This window comes from Mirounga angustirostris, unplaced genomic scaffold (genome assembly GCF_029215605.1).
Source record: "Mirounga angustirostris isolate CCGP_5_RB_7025 unplaced genomic scaffold, mMirAng1.0.hap1 SCAF_12, whole genome shotgun sequence".
In the NCBI taxonomy this organism is placed as follows: domain Eukaryota; kingdom Metazoa; phylum Chordata; class Mammalia; order Carnivora; family Phocidae; genus Mirounga; species Mirounga angustirostris.
In genome coordinates, this window is record NW_026991720.1 from 19,838,619 (window position 1) to 19,861,083 (window position 22,465).

General features: G+C 39.1%; 1 protein-coding gene and 1 pseudogene across 5 annotated transcripts in view; one reads left to right on the plus strand and one right to left on the minus strand.

Moving 5' to 3' along the window:
• Positions 1 to 22,465, plus strand: part of CHCHD3 (coiled-coil-helix-coiled-coil-helix domain containing 3) — a 274,616-nt gene that overhangs the window by 130,460 nt on the left and 121,691 nt on the right. The window lies entirely within an intron of this gene.
• LOC123836045 (large ribosomal subunit protein eL15-like) lies at positions 4,781 to 5,435 on the minus strand (annotated as a pseudogene).

Genomic DNA, 22,465 nt, shown 5'->3' on the forward strand with positions numbered 1-22,465 from the left:
CTCATGTCTTAAGAATGAGTAAAAGTTACGCTTGTTTAGCAAAAAGAATATTGATTCATGTACATTTTTTTGTAGAAGAGAAACCTGATAAAACTTAGTGTCTTGGTAAATGTTTTAAGTTGGCATAAAGGTTATTTTTGGATTTGAACATTAAAAAACAAAAACTATACAACTTAGACATTTCTTCTCATTAAAGACATTATCTGAACAGATTATAATATTAATTTGTTCATTAATTCACTTATTCATTCATTTGATAAAATATCATATGTGTCAGGCTGTATGCTCGGTAATAGAGATGGAAGTTTGTGCTAAAATAGAATCCTATCACTTTAGACCTTAGCTTGATAATATATGAATTTTTACTCTGCCTGAATATTTATAAAATTGAAATATGGGACCAATCATTTTTGGATAGGAATTCCTGGAGTTAACTTTGAATGACCTGTAACAATAAATTTAGCATTTGCCATTCCCAATAGGGTGATGCCTCACATGACATGGGAGTCCAGTTTCAGCTCAGCTTAGCCTTCCAGCCAAACTGAGGAGGGTCACAAGAAGAGTTCTAAGTGATGTTCCAATCATAAGAGTCTAAATGGACTGATTTTTACTAAAAAAAAATTTTATTGAGTGCCTACCCTGTTCCAGGCCCTGTTTGGTACTTATTTTTACCAAATTGGGTACATCCCAAAGGTATTGAGATACTCTTGAATTTATCATTGTTTTCTTTCCCAAAAAAGGCCAACTAAGGTTTTTAGTTAAATTATTCTCCTATGGTTAACTGAACATATCTTTATCAAGACCAAATATAGTAATCATCAGCATAACTTTTTAATGTTGGATGTAATACCTACTTTTATCCATTTTATATTTCCTAATGGCTGTTTGGACAGTGGGTGCATACAGAGGGTTCTGTTTATCATTTTCCATAAAGTGTTTATGTGACTTTTGTAAGTCTGCCCTCTGAAGATTATGCATCATAGAATCTCCAGTGTTCATTAGTACAGTTGTTAATTAGTGTTGCTTGATGTGGATTGTGGTTTCAATCAATTTGATTCAGAAAATCTTATGAGCACTTTTTGTGTGCCTACTGTCAGTGGTCTACATTCTAGTGGATCTTCAATATTTATCTAACTAGCTTAATTTTCTTTTTAGAAGTTCTTTTAAAACAAATTTTGTTAATGCAAGTTGAATTTGTCTCAAATAGATCAATAAAATTTTTAAAAAAGGAAAAGCTTTTAAAAAAATAAAATCTTCTTTAATGCAGAAATACATTGCTTTTTTTTTTTTTGCATTATTACTTTTCTGTGGTTATCTTTTCACGGATGTATAGTTTGGATATTTGACCAGTTCCTTATTTTTGGATGTCTATGTTGTTTCCATTTTTAAAAATTTTATCAACAAAGCTAGGGAGAAGAATATACCTTTGGGCTAAATCTTTGCAGATATACATGATGTGTTTTCTGTTTTTTTGATAAATTTCTAGAAGCAAATTTGTTGGGTGAAAGGGTATATTGGAATGTTTTTGTTTTCTCTCTTTCTCTCTCTCTCTTTCACACACACAGCTAATTTGAATTGCCCATTCATAACCTTTTTCCATTTTTCCTGTATTGTTTTGAAATATTTTTTTCAATTTTTAGATAGTCAAATCTGTCCATCTTTTTATAGGAAGTATATGATTAGAATGGTGTGTCCGTCCATAAGATTTAATTAGTTTTATTTCTACTTTTATGCTTTCAATTTTTTACAATGAAATTTTAATTCACTCATATTTATTTTGGAATATGGTATCACATGAAGTTTTTCTAGACAGTTTTGCCAGTATAATTTTTAAAATAAATAATGTATCCATTCTCCTTAGAGATATCTTAGTTATTTTATACCAATTTCTAATGTAGAATGAAGACTATTTCTGGTCTTGAATTCTGTTCATTTGCTATATTTGCCAATTCTTGAACCAATATACCACATTATTTATATTACTGTAGATTTACACCTTAAAAAATTTTTATCAAGGCAGTTCCCTAGTCATGACTGTTAATTTTTAAAATTTCTTTACTGATATGATTCATCTATTCTTCACGATGAACATTAGTCTGTTTTTATTAAGTATTTTCATAATAATCAAGACCCTTGGTTATTCTTTGTGCATTGAAATACCTTTATGCAGTATTTGGAATGTATATGTAAATAGAAATTTTTGTGCTCCTAATGTGACTTTAAATACCTGGTAGTTTATTCTTTAAAGGATCTATTCACGTTTATTCCTTATCCTTTCTCTTTTCTTCTCTCATTGTTTGCCAGAGTCTCTTCTCTCTTTTTGCCACTAAGCTCTTTTTTTTGTTTTTTTAATTTTATTTATTTATTTGACAGAGAGAGACACAGCAAGAGGGAACACAAGCAGGGGGAGTGGGAGAGGGAGAAGCAGGCTTCCCGCGGAGCAGGGAGCCCGATGTAGGGCTTGATCCCAGGACCCTGGGATCATGACCTGAGCCAAAGGCAGACCCTAAACGAATGAGACACCCAGGCGCCCCGCCACTAAACCGTTTATTACTCTTGCATGACTGGATGTTTTGTGACTCTTACAGCCAATCAGATGCCTTCATTGTGGATTTTGCTATAACATCAGTTTGTTGTTTATTGAAGTTCACCTGTGAACTTCATTTAGCTCATTCTTCCTGTTTTCATTATGAACAAAGAGAAGTACTTGTTTGCTTTTTCAGAGGACATTTGTGTGAGATATTTTTCTTTCTTCATGTTTTATGGATATTGTCATACAGCACTTTCAAGTCTGTAATACCAGTCTAGATCCCATCATGTCATTTTTAGCTCTTCAGTGTACTTCATATAGATATGTTCTTTTAATATTAAAAATACACAGGAGAAACTGTCTGAAAATTCTTCTGATGTATAAAGCCATAGCATTCAATGATGTGAAATTACAGTGGGTTCTTTAGTATCTTCAGAGAATCGCAATTATTAGCACTGAGAGTGATTTTCTTTCTTAACTTGTAGTTGTTAGAGAACCATTTAGAAAATTGATGCTCCTGTCAAAAGTCTGGGTGAGTAGGATACAGGCTTAGTCTGGATATGGCAACATTAAGAACCCCACAACTTTTACTAACTGTGAAAAAGAGAGTCTATTTTGTACTCCATTAAACTGTTATACATCATAAATAATTTATTTCAACCCCTATTCTCACTGTATCAAGGATGATAAACTAGTCACTGTAAGGATTTTTTTTTCTTGAATGAATGTAATAGTGTTCTCCTCTTCTCCTGCCTTGTGGGATTTTGTGCATTCCCCTCATTAGAAAGAAGTTTGTGCCTCCTGGATGGTCCCTGTCAACAAATACAGGCCTAGAATTGTTATGGGGACCCTGAGAGGACACTTAATGGAAGTCAGGACTCAGGATAATTTCCTCCCTAGCTCTCCTGCTCATTAAATATATGATTTGGGCCATGATCTCGTCTTTCTGAATCTGTTTCCTCATCTTTCAAATGACCGTGGGTTCTTCAGAGTTTTGTTCTGGAAATTCAGAGAGATGAGATGTACGAAGGTGCTTTGTGAACCATCATCACTGTACTGCTATTACATTCCTGTAGGTGACCCGCTCCTGTCCTTGTGTTTGGCTAGGTTAACAAGGATTGGGAGGTCTGCATACAGATCCCACTGTTGTCCATGGGAAGCCAGGTGCTAGGGTTCTCCCACCCTGTCCTGTGCTTTTTGTAAACATCTCCTGCCTCCCTGACTACATTCCTGCCCTGTCTGACCACCCATCTATCCCAGCAATTTGCTGGAAAAGCAGGGGAGATGATGATGTTAAGCAGAACAGGATTTAGTTGCTGATTTTTGTGGTCTCCAGCCAGGTAGAGAACCCAGCAGCCCCAGGAAGTGGGCGACTGGCTGGTGAAAGTGGAATTTTGAGAGTTATAGTTTGTTAAGGAGGATAAAAAGATAGAAAATAAGGAGGCTATGGTTTAAGAGATGGAATCTCAAGTCACGAATCTGTGTTGGGGAGCAGAGCCTGCAGAAAGGACTGTAGTCTGGGAGTGGCTTACGGATGGTCTCAGAGGGGATGTTTTGAAGAGGACAAGGAAGAGCATTGTTGAGAGCTGAAGTGTGATTATGCTGAGCAGCAGGGAGAGTTTTAGGGAGCATAGCTGAGGATGGCCTTGGGGGGTGACGCATCGATGTGGCTGCCTGGGCAGTAACTGCAGCTAGAGCCCCGCCATGAAGTTGTAAGGAATCTAGTGCCTTCTTTTAACTACCGTCTTCAAGGATGACTATGAATCTAAGACTGTTGTTGTTAAATAGTGACATCGGCTACCCCTTCTTATGTTGGATATAGTCACAAATTTGTGGACAGAATTCAATGAATTGCTACCCTACCATAATCAGTTTCGTTCATTTGAACACACAGATCATAATGCCTTTAGCAGGAGGAATCATGAAAGAATGGATGAAAGAAAATAGGCGTGCCTAAAAATAAGGCACCTGTGTGATTGGGAAACATCAGCTTTAAATTATTCTGAGAGGATGTTGACCATTGAGAAATTGGCTTCTTTGGTTGTGCTGGGACTTGGATCTTGGATGTGGAATCTGGGGTCTAAGAGTTCCCCTGCTATCTTCTCCTAAAAATGGAAACCGACAGGGTAAATGCAACAATACCTTTCTCTTTCCATTTCTGAGTGCTAATAAGAATAATAAAACCATGTGCCGTTTTCCTTATGCCCCTTGTCCTAGCCTTATTGATACTTATTCAGTGTATTTCTTTTTTTACCTAAATTGTTTATTGGGTAAGAGTTTTACAGGTATTACTCTTATTAGCAGTGATGGAGGAGCTGGAGAGTATTGCATCTTCTCCATGCCGCGTGGCGAGAACCACCAGTAATGTGGTGGAACTTGTGAACCTTCCCAAGGCCCCGGCTCTTGTGGCCTGCACGTGTCAGCTCTCACATCTCCCTGGGCTGGTGGACTGGTTTGGTGATCCACTGGGTGTCAGGATTTCTTCTGATAGCTTTATGGGATTGGATCAATGAGGATAACCTCAAAGAATTTGTATGTGGAATCTTTGCCAACCCAGGAAGAATTCAGGACTCTCAGAGGCCCATGATGGCATCCAGCTCGCTGCTCTGCAACCAGCTGAAGGCTTCGGGCAGACTTCAGCTGGTTAACCCCATGATTGACCGGCTTGCCGTAGGTCGCACCCTCAGGAATCTGATATGAATCAGATATATGAATCTGATATATGACATAACCCTGCGTGGTCTTGTCCTCCAGTCTGTGTGCTTTGTCGGGCCAGCTTTGGGAGGGGCTGGGCTTTGGAGTGCAGACAGCTGTCAGTACCGCCCACAGTGCACCCCGAGAAGAAACGCATTACATCGGGCTGCTTCTTCCTCCACAGCTCCTGCATGTACTTCCAAGTGCCCATCTTGGCTTCCCTGTGAACGGATGGCTGCTGCCCGACAGAGAGGCTTGACTATATTTCTTAACACATTTAGTTATTTCCCCCACCAGTCCATGGAAGATGCCACAGACTCCAAGACTGGAGTGAATCATGGAGTCCGTAAATTAGAAGCCATCATAGTGATCCTAGGAGAAATGACTGCTAAAAACCTGTCGTCGAAGGAAGAGACAAAATGTAAAAAGTAGGAACTGTATTACTTTGGTGATGAATATTCCTAATGATGGCCTTGATTCATCCATAAAACAAAACAAAAAATTCAGAAGCACTTCACTACTTTCTGTCCCATTGTCTGTAAAGAGACAGGGAGATGTAAGACTCTGAGGAAAGATTTCTTTTACAGATGGCCACAGATTTAATCAGGGATTGAGGATGCATGAAAATAGAAGCCTCAGTTATATAGAAAATGCACTTACACGGAGCACTTTATTTCCCAGGGACGCCAGATAATTGAGTTATACCTGAAATCCCGAACTGCCTGAATAACACACAGGCACACACACATCCAGCTTCTGTGTGCCAAGAGGTGTTAAATGCCTTGAAAACTGTAATTAAATAGCTGACATTGTGCTGCAAAACCACCATAAGCATCACCTCGTGCGGTTTTTCAGCATTACGTGCTAACATTTAATCCCAGTACCTGTGACTAATCTAGTCACTTTTTGTAACACATTCAAATTAAGAGGTGTGTGTTCTTGTTCATGTACTTTCTCATTAGCACTAATAATGCTAATGGGAGTGACAAATGTAGTATGTTTTTGCCTCCTATCACTCACACCTTTTAGATAGCTAGCTCCTTAGAGGAGGTGATTTCCCATGTGATACATTTATGGAGCTGTGTGTTTAATAGTTTTCCTCAAAAGAGAATATGTCCATAGGGACTATTTACTAGTGGATGGGCTCTGGGGAAAAGAAATTTGAATTAATCAATTTGAACCACAGAAGAAATTATGATGAATTAGTATAAATGGGAATACCGCATACTCATTTGTTCCTATACGTCTTTCAGGCTTTTTTTTTTTTTTAATTTATATGAGATTTCAAGAGTTTTTTCCGCAGACTCTTGACTTTGATGCTTGAGTATACCGTCTTCATTCCTCCTCTGCAAAACTTCCTATTTGTTCAAAGGACTCTTTAATGTTTAAGTGAATGACTGACAGTTTTCAGTATTTGAAACCATGTAGAGCCATCTTCTTCTTAGGAGTACTCATCTCATTAAGGGCTGGTATGTTTGGTTATTATATTCCCTCCACCATCGTAGCAAATACTTGGTTTCTTTTATGAGAGATCCTGAATGGATCTGCCCAGGGATAGCCTGCTGTTACCCGACTTCTCACAGTTCCCTACAAACCCCAACTCTCACACACTAAAAGTCCACTGCACCCCATGCCTTGTGGGACCAGTGGCTGTGTGGTCCTCACAGCTCCAGCTGCTCTTTGGGACACTCTTGCCTTCTTCTTCCCCAGGCTCAGAGATCTAAACTTTCTGCCTGGAGAGCCTTCTCCTTTCCTAGTCCTTTGCTGATGGTGGGGGACTCATGGGAGGTACATGTGTGAGAAGCTGGTGGAGGAGCCCTGCTGCTCTGGACTGTGTGGCCTGTGGGGACAGCTTTCTGGCATTCCTGTTTCCATTCGACATGCATATTTCCTTAGAGGCGACGGTATAAAGAGTGGTTAGGTTACCCAGGATCACAAAATGTTTATGTTAACATAGTGCAAAAATATTACAGACTAAATAAGGACTTGTCCAGGCTGGTTTGGGACTGAATGCATTGATCTCTGCAAACCAAATTCCAAATGACCTTTTGGAATAGCCCATTTCCAAATTGTGTACAGTCTATAGTCTATATTTCTGTCTCTTCTTGACGGGTTACTCAGATTGTTTACTCAGGCTCTGGAAATAGATGTGCCAAGTCTGCAATGTAGCACGGAGGAAAGAGTGTGAATCCCTGCTGTTACTAGCTTAATGTCCTTGGGCAAGTCATGTAATGTCCGTGAGCCTCAGTATTTCCATCTGTTAGTTGTAGACGATTAATAGCCACAAATACCCACTTCACAGAATGATCAGGAACATCATCGGAGATAATGTACATAAAAGTGCCTTGTAAGTTGTAAGGTAGGGTTGTAAACTAGAGACACAATTACTTAATATTTAACAGTTGGATAGAGAAGAGCTGTGTTGGCAGGTCCCTAAAATACTATACATTTTCTTAAATTGTTGAAGGTATTTGCTAGGATTTTTTTTTTCCTACCATCTTATAACACCACTGATGTATTGTTTTTAAGTAATACAGGTTTTTAATGAATTAATTTTCTTAATGGCAGTATGCTTTGTAAGTAAAACACTTTACAGTAATAAGATCCTTTGAAAAGGCAATGTCCTTTAACTGATTAAAGATCAACCAGTCTCTACATTTATGTAGCACAGTGCGGAAATACTAGCCACCAGATTAAATCTTAATCAGTAACAATGTTTCACTAATTACAAGAGCTGCTTTATACATTGGGTAAATTGCTGTTTGTAAACATTGGATTATATTAACTAATGGAGCTGATTGCCAGCCACAGAATAAGCATAAGGTTTGCTAAAAGATTTTATCAGTGGCTTGAAGTAGGTAGGCACTGCTGCCTAATATTTCAGTTAGTGTGGAAAGGCAGGTAATGACATTATGAATACATTTATAATGCAGGCCAATTTCTTCTAAAATGCATGTAAGTATTATTACTTTACTAGAAGTCTGTGAAATATGATTTATTTAATGGATTTCAGCCCCCATAATATTAAGATATAATTGAGATGTGGAGTAAAAAAAAAAATTGCATGCAGTCGGTATGGTACATGAATCATAGACTAAATTGCTTGTAATTTTAAAGGCACTTAGAAAAATTGTGAAATTTATATAATGCATCCTTATGTTTGGAAAAGGTTATAAGAACAATAGTCTGGATATTTTAGTATTTCAGTCCTAAAAATAGGACTTTTGAAATATTATTAAACCTAAGATAGCCATATGTGTGAGCAGATCCAAAACTTTTTATGTCCAGTTCTCATTAAATAATTTGTGAATTTTTCCTTTAAACCTCTCATGTTTAGCGAAGTAGTTGAGCAGCATCTGATTTCTATAAAGGCCATAATCTAGTTTTTATAAACTATACAACTGGATGAATGACAACATAAACGTTGCCAGCATGCTTAGAAGGGAATCAGTTAAATGGTACTTGGAATTTTGATGATTATTGCTTTGAAAAGACTGAAAATCACAGGTCTTGGCTTTATAGTTTAATTACTTGCTTAACAATTGCTAGTGATTCACTAAATCACAAGGCTTCCAAACAAATAACATCAGTAACTGCTGCCATGCCTGAGCAACTCCAATTTTCTTGACAATGGCTACCAAACGGTGTTTAGCCTAATATAAACTGTTAGTTTAACAGCAAGCAATAGGAGTTTCGAGTGTACCGTTGATGAGATGCCAGCAAATTGAGCACTTTACCAGTGGTGTTACTTGTGTCAAGAGTAACTTCAGCATGTTTCATCAAGATCAGTTAGAGAAGCAAATATAGTAATTATCCACATCCCTTTTTGATACTAGATTTAATAATAGTAACAAGCACCGTCCAGCTTTCCAGGGCTTCTAATTAATAATTGGTTCTTAAGAGCACAGGATGCGGTTCCTCATAGTTTGAATAAGACTGGGAAACAGGGCAAGCTTAAGGTCCTTCGTACTTTTGTGGGCCAGGGTCAGAACTACTGGTGGCAGTTTAGAAGAAGAGCAAGATCCAGGTGTCCTGGTGGGAGAATTTCATTTGTGCCTTTATTGACCTGTGCTGTCTTTCTTCACTGTGTCTTAACTTCGTGGCATTTCTGTGAGTTCATGACTCTTCCATCTTGCCCTTTTGCAATGGCAAGCTCTTTATTCCAAATAGGTTCTTCCAGAATTAGATGAGTTCCTCAGTTTTTACTTAGGTAGCAGTCACAGTCTTGCTCACATGAGTTACCTTAACCCCTGTTCTTTAGTATTTTACCTCTGAAATAAGATAAAAGAAACATAGCAGACTTGCATTTAAGCAGTGATAGTAATGCATAATATTTTATCAAGCACTTGCTTATGCCAGGCTCTGTGCTAAGAACTCTACATATATCTTATTTGATTGTTATAGCATGAGGTAGTAGTATTACTATTCCTATTATTGGAATTACTGAGACTTAGAGAAGTTAAGTGATTTACCCTTCACCACTAGGCAGTCACTTTGGCTCCAGACCCATGCTTTGAGCTACTATGCCATACCATCTCTAGTATAAATGTGCCCTCTTAGTTTGTGAACATCACTTATTTAGTTGTGACACTGTATGAAATATGGTCCTCCTTGGTGTAGATGGGTATTTAAAAATTTTTTAAATCGTGACCTACAATAATACATTTTAAATTATGATGCAGTGCACACAGATATATTAATAAACATAAGAAATAATACTACATTCTACTTTCTGCCCTCATATTTTCTATTTTATTCTGTTTCCATTTTAAAAATCTGTGGGTTGTAACCCCCTAAAACGACTTCACAGTCCACTAATAGGTAGCAACCTACAATTTGAAAATCATTGAGAATCAGTGCTGGCCTTGTGGGGTCCATGCTAGTCAGTGAAATCTGTGTTTTACACTTGCTTATATGCTGCCTCAGGTACTTGCACTTCTAATTTTGTTAGTTTTCTAATTTTGTGAGAGAGTTTTGCTAGTAGGCATTTGTGAATGATTGAATTCTGAGGATGGATGAATACCTTTCCTGAGGCTCAGAGTTACTCCTTTGCCATTTCATCATGGTCCTTTGGGGGGTCTCGTGGAGTTAAGATTCAGGGTTATACTCCGGTTATACTTTCCAGAGGCTGCTTCCCTTTCTTTCTGAAGTTCATTATGGCAATTGAAGGAAACCAAAGTAAAAAATATGGTCTCTCTCCAGTTATACCTCTTCCATTTTTGTCTTCTCTTGTGCTGGACACAGTATACCCAGTATGTTTTAAATAGAATTGAGAAGAGGGGCGCCTGGGTGGCTCAGTTGGTTGAGTGGGTGGCTCTTGATTTTGGCTCGGGTCATGATCTCAGGGTGCTGGGATTGAGCCCCGGGTTGGGCTCTGTGCTCAGCAGGGAGTCTGCTTGAGATTCTCTCTCCCTCTCTCTCTACCCCGCCCCGCTTATGCTCTCTCTTTCAAGTAAATAAATCTTTAAAAAAAATTAGAATTGAGAAGATGCAGGATAGTCTCTTGTCTTTATCATCTTGCACCCTTTGCCAGGCATACCTACCTAAGTATTGGCCAGAAGGCAAGACTGAGGTTGTTGCCCCACTTACTTGTCTTTGCCTGGAATGAACTAGTAGCACAGACTGGGGTAACCAAACACCAGCATGACATGCGGTGCCCACATCCTCTCATCCAGTCCCTCCTTGAGCCAGCAAATTTGGGTGCCCACGTCATGCTGGAAAGCTCTAGGGCTACAGTGGGAAGCTGTACACACATGCTTCCGCTTTGAGTATCCATTCTAGTGGGAAGACAGTTAACAAATGCCGTAAATATTTGAGGAGCAATAATATGGAGTTAGATGGCTGTAGTATTTCTCCACTTATCTGGGCCCCATTTTTAGGATTGTTAGTTTTTCCAGTACCTACAGATCCTCCAAAGCGACCCAGAATGTGTAAGCCAGAGGCCACCATGGGATTTTCATTTGTGAGAGGCCTATAACTCAAGGGGAGACAGTTCTCAAGAATAGGGCCAGTGCAGTCCATGAAACAGCAGCATTGATATCACTTGGAAACTTGTTAAAAGTGCAGACTCTCTGACCCAGCTTGGACCTACTGAGGCAGAATCTGCATTTTAACAAGATCCCCAGGTGAATATGCACATTAAAGTTTGAGAAGTACTGCTAGAGTGTAGTGGTTGTCTGCTTGGCTACTCTAGAGAAATAGAGTTGGACATGATAAGTAACTCCCAGCAAAATGACATTTTGTCAAACCTTGAAGCATCTACTAGGGTGGAAATTGTCAGATGCTGCCACTTTACTCACTTCTGCTACTCCCAGCAAGACTGAGCAATGTACCCTATCCTGCCCTTTTGATACCTCCCTCCCCACAACCGGAATGGAGCACCTGAAGTTAGTCCTCACCCAGCATTAGTTAGAAATCCCCCTGGTGTGTGACGGTTCTGTATGTATATCACCAGCACCTGGCCTCATCTGTCTCTTGGCACCTACTTTTTGGGTGAGAGCCCTTTTGCCTGTGGCCCCCTTGCCCACAGACTCCCCTAGCCATGTCTAAGCCTGTGTGTGTAATAAACCTTTGAAATACTTGGGATCATTGGCTTAGCTTTGCTGTATTTTGGTGTTTTGAGCTCTGGTATCTTTTGAGGGAAGGACCAGCAGACCCAGATATGGACCAAGTCAGACTGGGGCTTAAAAAAAAAAAAAGTAATCTTGATTCTCAGATATCACTCTAAACCGATGAGATCAACATTTCTGCAGGGTAGGACCTAGGATGCAGCATTTTTCAAAGCTTCCAGGTGATTCCAACTGGCAGCCAAGGTTGATAGCCTCCTCTCTAGAGGAAAAATATCTTTTACATTTTTAGGGCCCTAGAACAATTTAGAAGCTACTTATGATAAATTCTGACTGATGCCTTCCATGTCCATCATTGAAATACACCCTCCTCTGCAGATATATATGTGGAAAGCAGGCTGAGTGTACACCATTAGAATTGCTTGGTTTCATTCTTAAAAAACTGATAGCAGCAGAACAGAGAGCCACCAGAGTTGAATTTGAGTCACCACAATGAGCCTGACATCAGATCCTGTGGAAAATAGGTTGTAACAACCTGTGACTCAGTTGATAAATGAATAATAGCACTTTCGCATTTGAAAAATAACAGTTCCTTTTAATGTGTAGGAAATTTTTGTCTATCATTTTCATCTGACTCAGGCCAGAATCTGCTTCACATTTGTGAAAGTGATCCAGACCTAGGTTTTTATCTGATTCTGAAAATGACAGCTATAGTCCCAAACTTCCATACTCTGGAAGGTTTTCCTGTCAGCCTTGCTTTTGCCTTTTGCTTTTTCAGATGACACAGAGCAGAAAGGATCAGTTGGGAGTCCCTCAAAGCCAGAAGATTAAATGGAATTAAGAGAAGGTATTCTGAGGCAGGAAACAGTGATTAGATGAAAGGACTCAAGGGGGAAGATTTTGAGGTCCTTAGATTTTATGACGTTTTGGTAAGCCAGGGCTATAAGCTGTGGCTTAGAAGAGAACTTAGGTGGAAAAATTGAAAGGAGGTCCTTAAAATTTTGTAGGATGTAAAAAAGAGAAATTTTAGCAGAAAAGGTTTATGTGCCAATAATGAGCCTGATCTGAAATATTGTCCTTACAGACACTTTGATATGTGTCTATCAGTAGTCTGTCTTTGACGTTCAGACCCTGCATGAGCTGGCTTAACTTGTGAATCCTGACTAAAAGGGAACAGTTGGAGATGGCAGGTTCAGTGCTCACATGCCACAGAGATGGGCTCCCAAGTTGTGCTGGCCGATAAGTAGCTCCCTCCAGGATGGAGACCAAGGGAAGCGCCTTGCTTTTGCTTTGTCTTAGTGCCTGCGTGTCTTTGACAAGTGAACAATAAAATGTACTGTTTGATTTCAGACTGTCTTGCTTCTTTTCTCTGTCCCTCCCGCAATCTTTCTTTTTCATGTCACATTGCACGAGGTGCTTTTCACATCTCTTTCCTGACCCTGGGTTCCAGTGTTCATTGGTCGCTCTCACCCAGGATGTGCTCTAATTGGCAAAACTGTAACCTGGTAGCAGCAGTTCGCTATTTCAGTTTCCTAATTGGTGTCAGGGTCTGCTGGTGGAGCCCAGCCATGTTGGATTGATTGATAGATCGGCCGCTGTGACCGCCACGCTTCCGTCTGACCACCAGGTTTATTGCTTTTTGAAACCAAAAATTAAAATGTTAAATATATCCTACAGTGTTCATAGTGGGTCTGAAATGAAATCAGCTATTCATCATTAAGGAATACTTTCAATGTTACCTGAAGGTCCCTTGGGTTTGCAACTCGAAATTTTGTTCTATTTCTAACTCACAGCTGGCTGTTTTCTTGCTTTCATAATGCAGTGTAAAGCTGCATTATATTTCACACAGCCTGCTGCACAGTGGGTTTCTTCTTTTCAGAAGTAACGTAGACATGGTGTTAAATGTGTGTGTGTTGGGGGTTGGGGTGGCTGGCATTGAAGATACCCTTCTTACAGAACTTGAAATTTATAAGCTCATTTACATTGGTCAGTGAGAATGTAGGTTGTTAACTGAACCCTAAGAAAAAATGATACAAATTCTTTTTCAAAAGCTATTTCACATAATTGACATTTATGTCGAAAGTATAACTGAGCAGTTAGGCATATGAGTGTAATATAATGACTGTTTACCCAAATTAATGTCTGAAGTTACAGAAGGCTACAAAATACTGCATTTTAAAATCGAGTCTTAATACTTTGATTAGCATATTACATTCCAGTATAATAAAACAATTTAATAATCTTAAAGAGATCAAGTATCACTAGTGAGCAAACCTCTTTGATGTTTTTGTCTCATCCAGTTTCTGTAGCCAGTATTAATCATTTAGAGCAGCGTTGCTTTTGTAGAAAGAGTCCATCTTTATCAACACACATTGTGTTTTAAAACATTCTAGTATTGTCTTTTATTTGTTTGCATTATACTGGTTTTCCAAAGAACTTTCCTGTATATTCTTTCTCTTGTTCCTTTGAATATCCTCAAGGAGTTATTATTTTACATTTTATTGAGGAGGGGACTGAGAAGCAAAAGTTAAGTGACTTGATGGAAATCCCTACTACCACATAAGTGATTGAGTTGTAGCTTAAACCAGCTCTTGTGACTCCATGTCTAGTGTTTTCCCACATTAATATACTGCTCTCTATGTGCTGAGTGTACCATTAGTGCTCTGGGCATACAAAGATGACTCGCACTCTCTTAACCTAAAATTCTAGTTCAGAGGATTGACATATGCAGAGGTAGAAACACAGAGTGCTAAAGGGCTGAGGGAGTGGAGTATTCAGGCTCTAGAGATAGGGTTGGGCCATAGCTATGGATGAAAGAGGAGAGAGCCTGCCACGATTTCTTAGAAGACTGAGTATCTGAGCTGGAACTTTAAGAAGTAGGGGCTTAGGGATTTGAAAGGTTCTTGGCATCCAAACTCAGAGGACAGCTGGAACAAGAAGATCCAGAGATGGGAGAACCCATAAGTTCTGTTTCTGGATGTTGAATATATGAATGTCGTTAGAACGTAGGAGGACTGTTAATGGTTGACAGGTTGGAAGGCACAGAGCAGCCAAATGGCCAGTCTTGTGGCCATGTTGAGGATAGATTAAAGGAGAGAAAAAAGGGTGAAAATCTTTTAGGATAGGAATATGGGGCAGCCTTCCCAGCAAGGCAAAGCAATTTCTTTCTTTCTTTTTTTTTAAAGATTTTGTTTTTAAATTTTTTAACAGAGAGAGAGACAGCGAGAGAGGGAACACAAGCAGGGAGAGTGGGAGGCTTCCCGCTGAGCAGGGAGCCCGATGTGGAACTCGATCCCAGGACCCCGGGATCATGACCTGAGCCAAAGGCAGTTGCTTAATGACTGAGCCACCCAGGCACCCCAAGGCAAAGCAATTTCAATTAGAAGACTGTACATTGGAATTCAAAGGGGGAGATTATCTATGGTAGACATTGCTGAGTTTAGAAGTGGGAGATTCGAAAGAAGTGAGTTACGCCATACCAAAAAGATTACTCCGACTTCAAAGACTGGCAGGAATCACAAGTCAGTTTAAGATTTCTGTCACTTTGATTTATTACTGAACCAGCAAATGAGCAATTCTAAGGCCATCCGATGAGGTAAGGACCCAAGTAACTGGGTGGTGAAGCTTTCTCTTACCTTCTTAGTTCCTCAGAGCAGACCTAAAGTACTTTGGTCCTTAGAGCAGTTGTGGAGGAAATACTCTGTCATGTTAGTAGTGTTCAGGACCATAGATTCTCTGACTTTATATATGAAGCTGAGGAAGGCACTCTCCCAACCCTTAAGCATCTACCTGTCACCATAAGAGGAAAGCCTTCCTGTGCCTATTCCTGTGTTCTGTTTCTTGCTGTCTAATTGGATGGTGACAGCTTTAAAATAAGGTTAATGACCAGTTACATTTCAGGTTGCTGTGTTTGAAGTACCTCCAAGACATCCATGTGGATATGTTCATTAAATAAATTGGAGACAGTTCTGGAACTGGGGAGGGTGGCCAGGGTTGGAGAGAGGTAGAGATCAGGGAATGGTGAGATCTCCAAAGAAGAGAATGTGGACAGAAGACAAAAGAGGGCAAAGGCAGCATTGGCAAATACCCACCTTTAATCAGCAGGTGGAGGAAGAGTTGTGGAAGAGATTACATAGCAGCCATCTGCAAGGAGAGAATGGAGGAATGTTGGCAGTGAGGAGAAGAGAGAGCTTCAGGAAGTGGCTCCCAGAGAGGGCCAGCAGGATGAGCACTGATCAGAGGCCATTGACTTAGGCTGTTATTGATCAGTGGTTACCTTGCCTCATAATGTGCATAATCAAGCAGTGGAATCAGAACCAGCTTTCAGACGGTTAAAGAAGGGAAAAAGGGAACAAGCTGAGGCAGTCATTATTCTGTCAGGACTTTAACCTGTGAAAGAATTGTGGCAAAGAATATATACCTTGATGAAGCAGCAGTGTTTTGGGAGGTTTTCCTTATTTTTTCTTTCTTCATTTTTACCCCTTCTTTTAAAAAGTTTTCTTCATTGTTTTTAGCTCATTTTTTAATTCAAGTATAATTAACATACAGTGTTATAGTAGTTTCAGGTGTACAATATAGTGATTCAACAATTCTGTATATTGCTCAGCGCTCATCAGGGTAAGTGTACTCTATATTCCCTTTCTCTATTTCACTCATCTCCCCTCCCACCTACCCTCTGACAACCACCGGTTTGTTCTCTATAGTTAAGAGTCTGTTTTTTGGTTTGTCTCTTTTTTCCTTTGTTCATTTGTTTTGTTTTTAAATTCCACGTGTGAGTGAAATCATATGGTATTTGTCTTTCTCGGATTGACTCATTTCACTTGGTATTATACCCTCTAAATCCACCCATGTTGTTGCAAATGGCAAAATTTCATTCTTTTTATGGCTGAGTAATATTCCATATTGTGTGTGTGTGTACATACCACATCTTCTCTATCCATTTGTCTGTGGAAGGACACTTGGGCTGCTTGCATATCATTGCTATTGCACATAATGCTGCAGTAAAATAGAGGTGCATATATCTCTTTGAATTAGTATTTTCGTTTTCTTTGGGTAAATAGCAGAATTACTGGATCATATGGTAGTTGTCTTTTTAATTTTTTCAGGAATCTCCATATTGTTTTCCACAGTGGCTGTACCAGTTTTCTTTAAAGAGATTAATATGTTTGAGAGTTAAGGGAAGGAATCCAATGGCAAGAGAAAGATCAAAAATGCAAGAAAGGTGGTAATAAATTGATAGAACACAATCTCAGAGAGTTTTGGGAGGGAATATATCCAAGTTTAGAGATGAGGATCTTTGAAAAGGGAAGAGAAATCCTCTTCAGAAGATCATGTGAGGAAATTTAAGTTGGAGGGAGAGAAGTTTGCAACCGAATGGCCTCCATTATCTCAGTTACAGGATTTACCGAGATTCTGCGTTCTACTGTGTGAATGCCAAGTCAATTTATTCTTTAGGGCAGGAGTCTGATGTGAACACAGTCAGGTGAGACTCAGTGGAATTCGCAGTCCAGTGTCCTGAGCAGGTGCATCTTCATTGCTAATCAGATGTTGATACCTCTTACCTGACTTACTTGCCCCTTCCTGACATAGCGTCCCAACTTCAGCTTTCGGTCAGGTCTCCTGGACTTCTTTTAGTTTTTACCCTTTATCCTTGATTTCATTCTCTTCATGTTACAGGTCTTCCTTCTTGCCTGGGTCTGCCCTCCTCCATTAACAGGATACCTTTCTAGTCAGGCCTCCCCCTAAAGACCCTAGCCTAGTCTTTCTGTGGGACTCTTCTGAAAGTTCTGTGCTTCCAAGAGAGAAAGAGGCTGAAATTGCTTAAACTGTGTCAATCAATAGATTTATTATATGAATACTTAAATATGTTAGAAGATATGGATATCCTTGACTTCAGGGGTAGTGTAAGATACTTCTTGGGAAATATGGGACCTTTTAAAAAAGTTAGAATGAAGTCTTAAAGGTATCTGACAAATTTGTTTTCTATCAGACTAGTTTTTTCTTGCTGAAACATACCTTTGAGTCTTATTTAGGGTTGAGTTCTTCCAATGCTTCTGAAATCTGTTCTGACTTTCCGGCATTGGAAATCGACATCCAATTCCAAGAAGAGCCTTATATTAAAGATTGTCAATTTTAAACAACTTAATAGATACATAAGTAATAGAGCTATTCTAACAGTGTCTTTCATTTTTTGAAAATAGCACTTGTTTTAGAAATTTGAGCTGTTTTAAACCAGTTGCTTCTATGCAACTTGGCAACAGCTGTTAGACACTATTATAAATGTGTGGGCAAAGTTCAGTGTTACAATCTTGGGGGTGCTGAAGTTTATTACATATTTGATCAAATTACCAGCTTTTCCTACGTTTACAGATGTGTATCGATTTTTTCATATCTTACCTATATGATTAGGAACAGAGTTAGTTGATGGCTTTGAGAAGTTACAAACGAATAGAGGGGTGCCTGGGTGGCTCAGTTGGTTAAGCATCTGATTCTTGGTTTTGGCTCAGGTCATGCATGATATTAGGCTTGTGAGATCGAGTCCTGTGTTGGGCTCTGCAATGGGTGTGGAGCCTGCTTGGGATTCTCTCTCCCTCTGCTGCCTCTGTCCCCCTCTCCAAAAAAAAAAAAAGAAAAGAATAGAGGGTTTCCAGAGACTTGGTGTGCATATTCAGAGTAAAGGAGATTTCCCATTTCACTTCATTGTGGTTAATAAAGGCATCTGGGAAAGGGGTCAGAAGCATCAGTAATTTGCAGAAAATTTGTGATTTTCCCTGAAACTACTGTTTATACTACATTTTGGGGGAATAGGCTAACATCTCTTTCATTGTCTTGGTTATAGTGAGCTCTTCACTGTATATGGTTCTAATCTGGGGGTCATGGGCTTATATGTAATCTGTGTGAAGCTAGGTTTTAATAAACTGTACTCCCTAAAGTTCTGTCATACTTTAGATTCTAATCATTAACTCCATATCCCATAATATAGAGACCTGCTAGTAAGAAGACATCAGAGATTATTTGATAAGGAGGATGGGCACTGATATTTTATTAAAAGAGAAGCACCCATGTGTGGAAGGTACAGTTTACAGAATGCATTCACATCCATCATCTCATTTGCTTATCACACATTCCTCTGACTACGTCCTTTTCAGCCTCTGTACTCCGTTTACAGTCTCATCCACACCGATGGCTCTAGCCATCAGCTATAAGCCAACAACTTCAGAATCTATATTCTTAGGCTCTAGTTTTCAACATGTAACATTTAGCCAAGTCTTCTCTTCTCACTTGCAGACTTCATCAGAAGCCGCTGTTCTCTTTCTTAGTGAGACCACCATCTGTATCCGAAATCCAGTTGTCCTCCTTGCCATTCCTCTCTCCTTTTCCATATTCTGCTGATTCCACTTCCTTGAAACTCTGGAATCCAAACCTGCTGCCACAGACCTTGTCTGGGCCTTCGTGACATTTAGCCTGTATCTCTTCAAGCATATCCCAACTACTTGCCTCAGTGTTGCACATCGCCTCTGGAGTGGTTTGGTTTATCTCAGGTGAAACTCTGATGTGTTATTCCCAGGCAGGATGTCCTTTAGTGGCCCACCATGGTCCCCAGGTAAAGTTGGAGCTTCAGTAGGTTACCAGGGCCCATCTTCATAGTCTGCCCATGCTTGGTTTTGCTGCCTCATCTTCGGCCATATTTCCAAGTGCAGCTTAGATGGCACTGCCCTGAACCAGGTTGCTGAACCTGCTGTGCATTTTCATGCTACCACCCCTCCATGCTTTAATGCCTTTGCTCGTGAATATCCATCTTTTCCACCTTAACCCTTTCTGGAGCCCCATCTTTTGGAACCATTTTTGTTAACATTTCTCCATCCACCGTGAAATTTGTTACTCTGCTTCTGTGTTTCTGCTCCACTTCCCCAGTGGATGTGAGCTCTTAGCGGATGAGGGCTGTGATCATCTGTGTCTTCAGCACCTTTTGTCATATCTGGGACACTTAGGAATGTCATGGAGGTTTGCAGAACATTGCACAGGTCTGAGTCTACACACATATTAAATAACTAAATGACTTCTTCAGGGTTATAAGAGCTATAACTACAACTAACTCTAAAAGTTCTTCTACTCTAGAACTTCTACTCCACTTCTTTGTACACCAATTCTTAAAAAAATAAATTGTGATGCAGCTGACTGAACCATTGATCTTGGTTGAGATAGACTTTTGCTCTTAAAACTTAAAATACTCTTAAAAAAAGAGTATTGACAATAAAACAGTTCGTTAGTATGGCATTAGTATGGCTGGGTGCTGACAGGTTGTGCCATAGGTGAAAAATATCAGCCACAGATCTTTTTAAAAATCTGTATAAATAATATAAACTCAGTTAAAACTTCTCATTACCATACTGAGGGGCTAGCTAGGGGAACCGTGTCCCCTGTGAATAATGCATTTAATTAAGTTCAAGTTTAATGTTTACAGGTAGCAATAGACAAATTTATTACTCCCAATATTTATATCTTATAAAGTAGTAAATTGTTGCTGGAAAGCCATAATAAAATCCAGTCATTTTGAAATGAATTCCAGAGTCACCGTAGTGCAGGGGTAATCCATGATGTACCGTGGTTTCTACTTGGAACCTTGCAGCATAATCAGGTTCTTTTAAAATTAATCTTACTTAAATGAGAAATTGTCTTTCACCCATTTGTTAGATTAGAATCTCTCCCCTTTCTAGTGGGGGCTGAAGTGATTTTCCTCACATCCTTTCTTTCTCCTCGGCTCCCTGCTTCACTCCATTATTGATATTATTATCTCATAAAGATTGTTCTGTGTTTTCAGAATTTATTTTTCTTCCCCAAACTCCCCCACCCTTTTCCCTTCCGAACAGATAAATTCAAAGAAAGAATAGCCCTTCTTTCATCCATTATAAATGATTTTTCATTTGAGCATGTCATCTTGCTTTTTTGTTACAATGAAGATCAAAGGGATACAGGTTCACCACTAGTGTTCAGTTCTTTTCAGTTCTGGGCCTTAAAGAAACAAGATCTAGTTTAATTTGTTGCAGCTTTAGATCTCTGTCAAGGCATGTGGCACTCAGGTGGCTGGGCATGACTGCATGCTGTGTGTGTGTGTGTGTGTGTGTTAGAGTGAGCGAGCTGGACATTTGGTATTTCATATGCTTTGCATTGCTTATCCCAGAGATAACACATCTCAAAGGAATGTGTTTGTGTTGGAATATTACTTGCTTCTATTTAAACCAAGCTAGGAGTCCTTCAGAGATCCTCACTTAAAAATATCCACTCCACAGTTTGAACTCTGGTGTTATATGAATTTTGGATATTCCACACTTGCTTGGCTTTTTCTTTTTTTTAAGAGGTTAGAAAAAAGAAAAAAAGAAAAAAAAAAAAAGAATTTCGATTCCTTACTCTGACCACAGCCAGTATGTCCCTTTTACACAAGGCCCTCTCAGTTGTCGGTTGTCTCAATTTGGAGTATTAGCAGGTCAGTTGAGGAGAGGTTAGTCGTTCCCTATATTTAAAACCAGGAATAATGAATTGTACTTCAATTACTATGAGACAGTGACAGATTTATAAATTAAAAACAATTGAGCTATTTTTAAACACCCTGCTTTTTACTTCATTCTGTGATTCATGTCTTTATGCCATGTTATTGGGAGACCATTGTTGGGTAATATTAGACCAGATCCTTCCCACTCAGTAGGCTGATTGTCTGATGATTCTTAGTCTTCAGAATTTCTATATGATATGTTCCATATTTCAGTAAAACCAGGCCTCTTTTTCCTAGTCTCATTATTGTCACCCCATAATCTCACCCTGGTCAGTCATCTTAATGCCAACAGTTCTTTTGTTCTCATCCGTCATTTCTCCAATTGTGGTCAAAGTTCCATTCTTCTGGTTACTTGAATATTTACTCCAAGGTTTGTAAGCCAAATGTTATTCTTATGGTTCTGATGAGTTGCATAGTTCATCAGTGTTGTCTGCAAAGGGTTGAGGTATTCTTCAGAAGTCTAGTACCCATTCATTTATTGCATAGAACTAATAAATCCTTAAACACTTCATCTATGTATTTTTGGGCTTAATTATTCCTGCTCATTCCCTAAGTCAAATTGAACTTCCCATATGTCTGTTTCTTTTTTATCTTTGGGTGGCAAAAGTGTTTAAACAAATCTTTCGAAGTCTAAAGACCGAAAATATTTCTCGTTATCGAGTGGGGTCTATCTCCCATTGACAAGTTATATTCGAAAAAGTGTGTTTATTTGGATATAGAACTTGGGTTCTGATTTTTATCTGATTTTACATGCAATTTTATGCATGAAGATCTGAAGGCACATAAAACTCATGTATAGTCAGGTTTACAGACCCTGACACCCCTGTTGCTAAGAATTAAAAAGTATATCTTATTTGAAGTCAATACTATGTTCTAACTGGTTGCACTTGCCAGAAATCTGGCCACTGCATAAATGGAATAATGTAAAAAATTTTTTTTCTCTCTGAATATTTTACATATTTATTTCTATCTATGTCTAATCTTATCTCTTCTACCCATATGGAAGAACCAGGTTTGGAGTGTCCAGTCACATACAAATCTGTCTATAAATGGATCATCACATTCCAACTATGTTGAAACACACAGACATTTAAAACTAACCGGAATATCAAAGTTTTGAAAAGG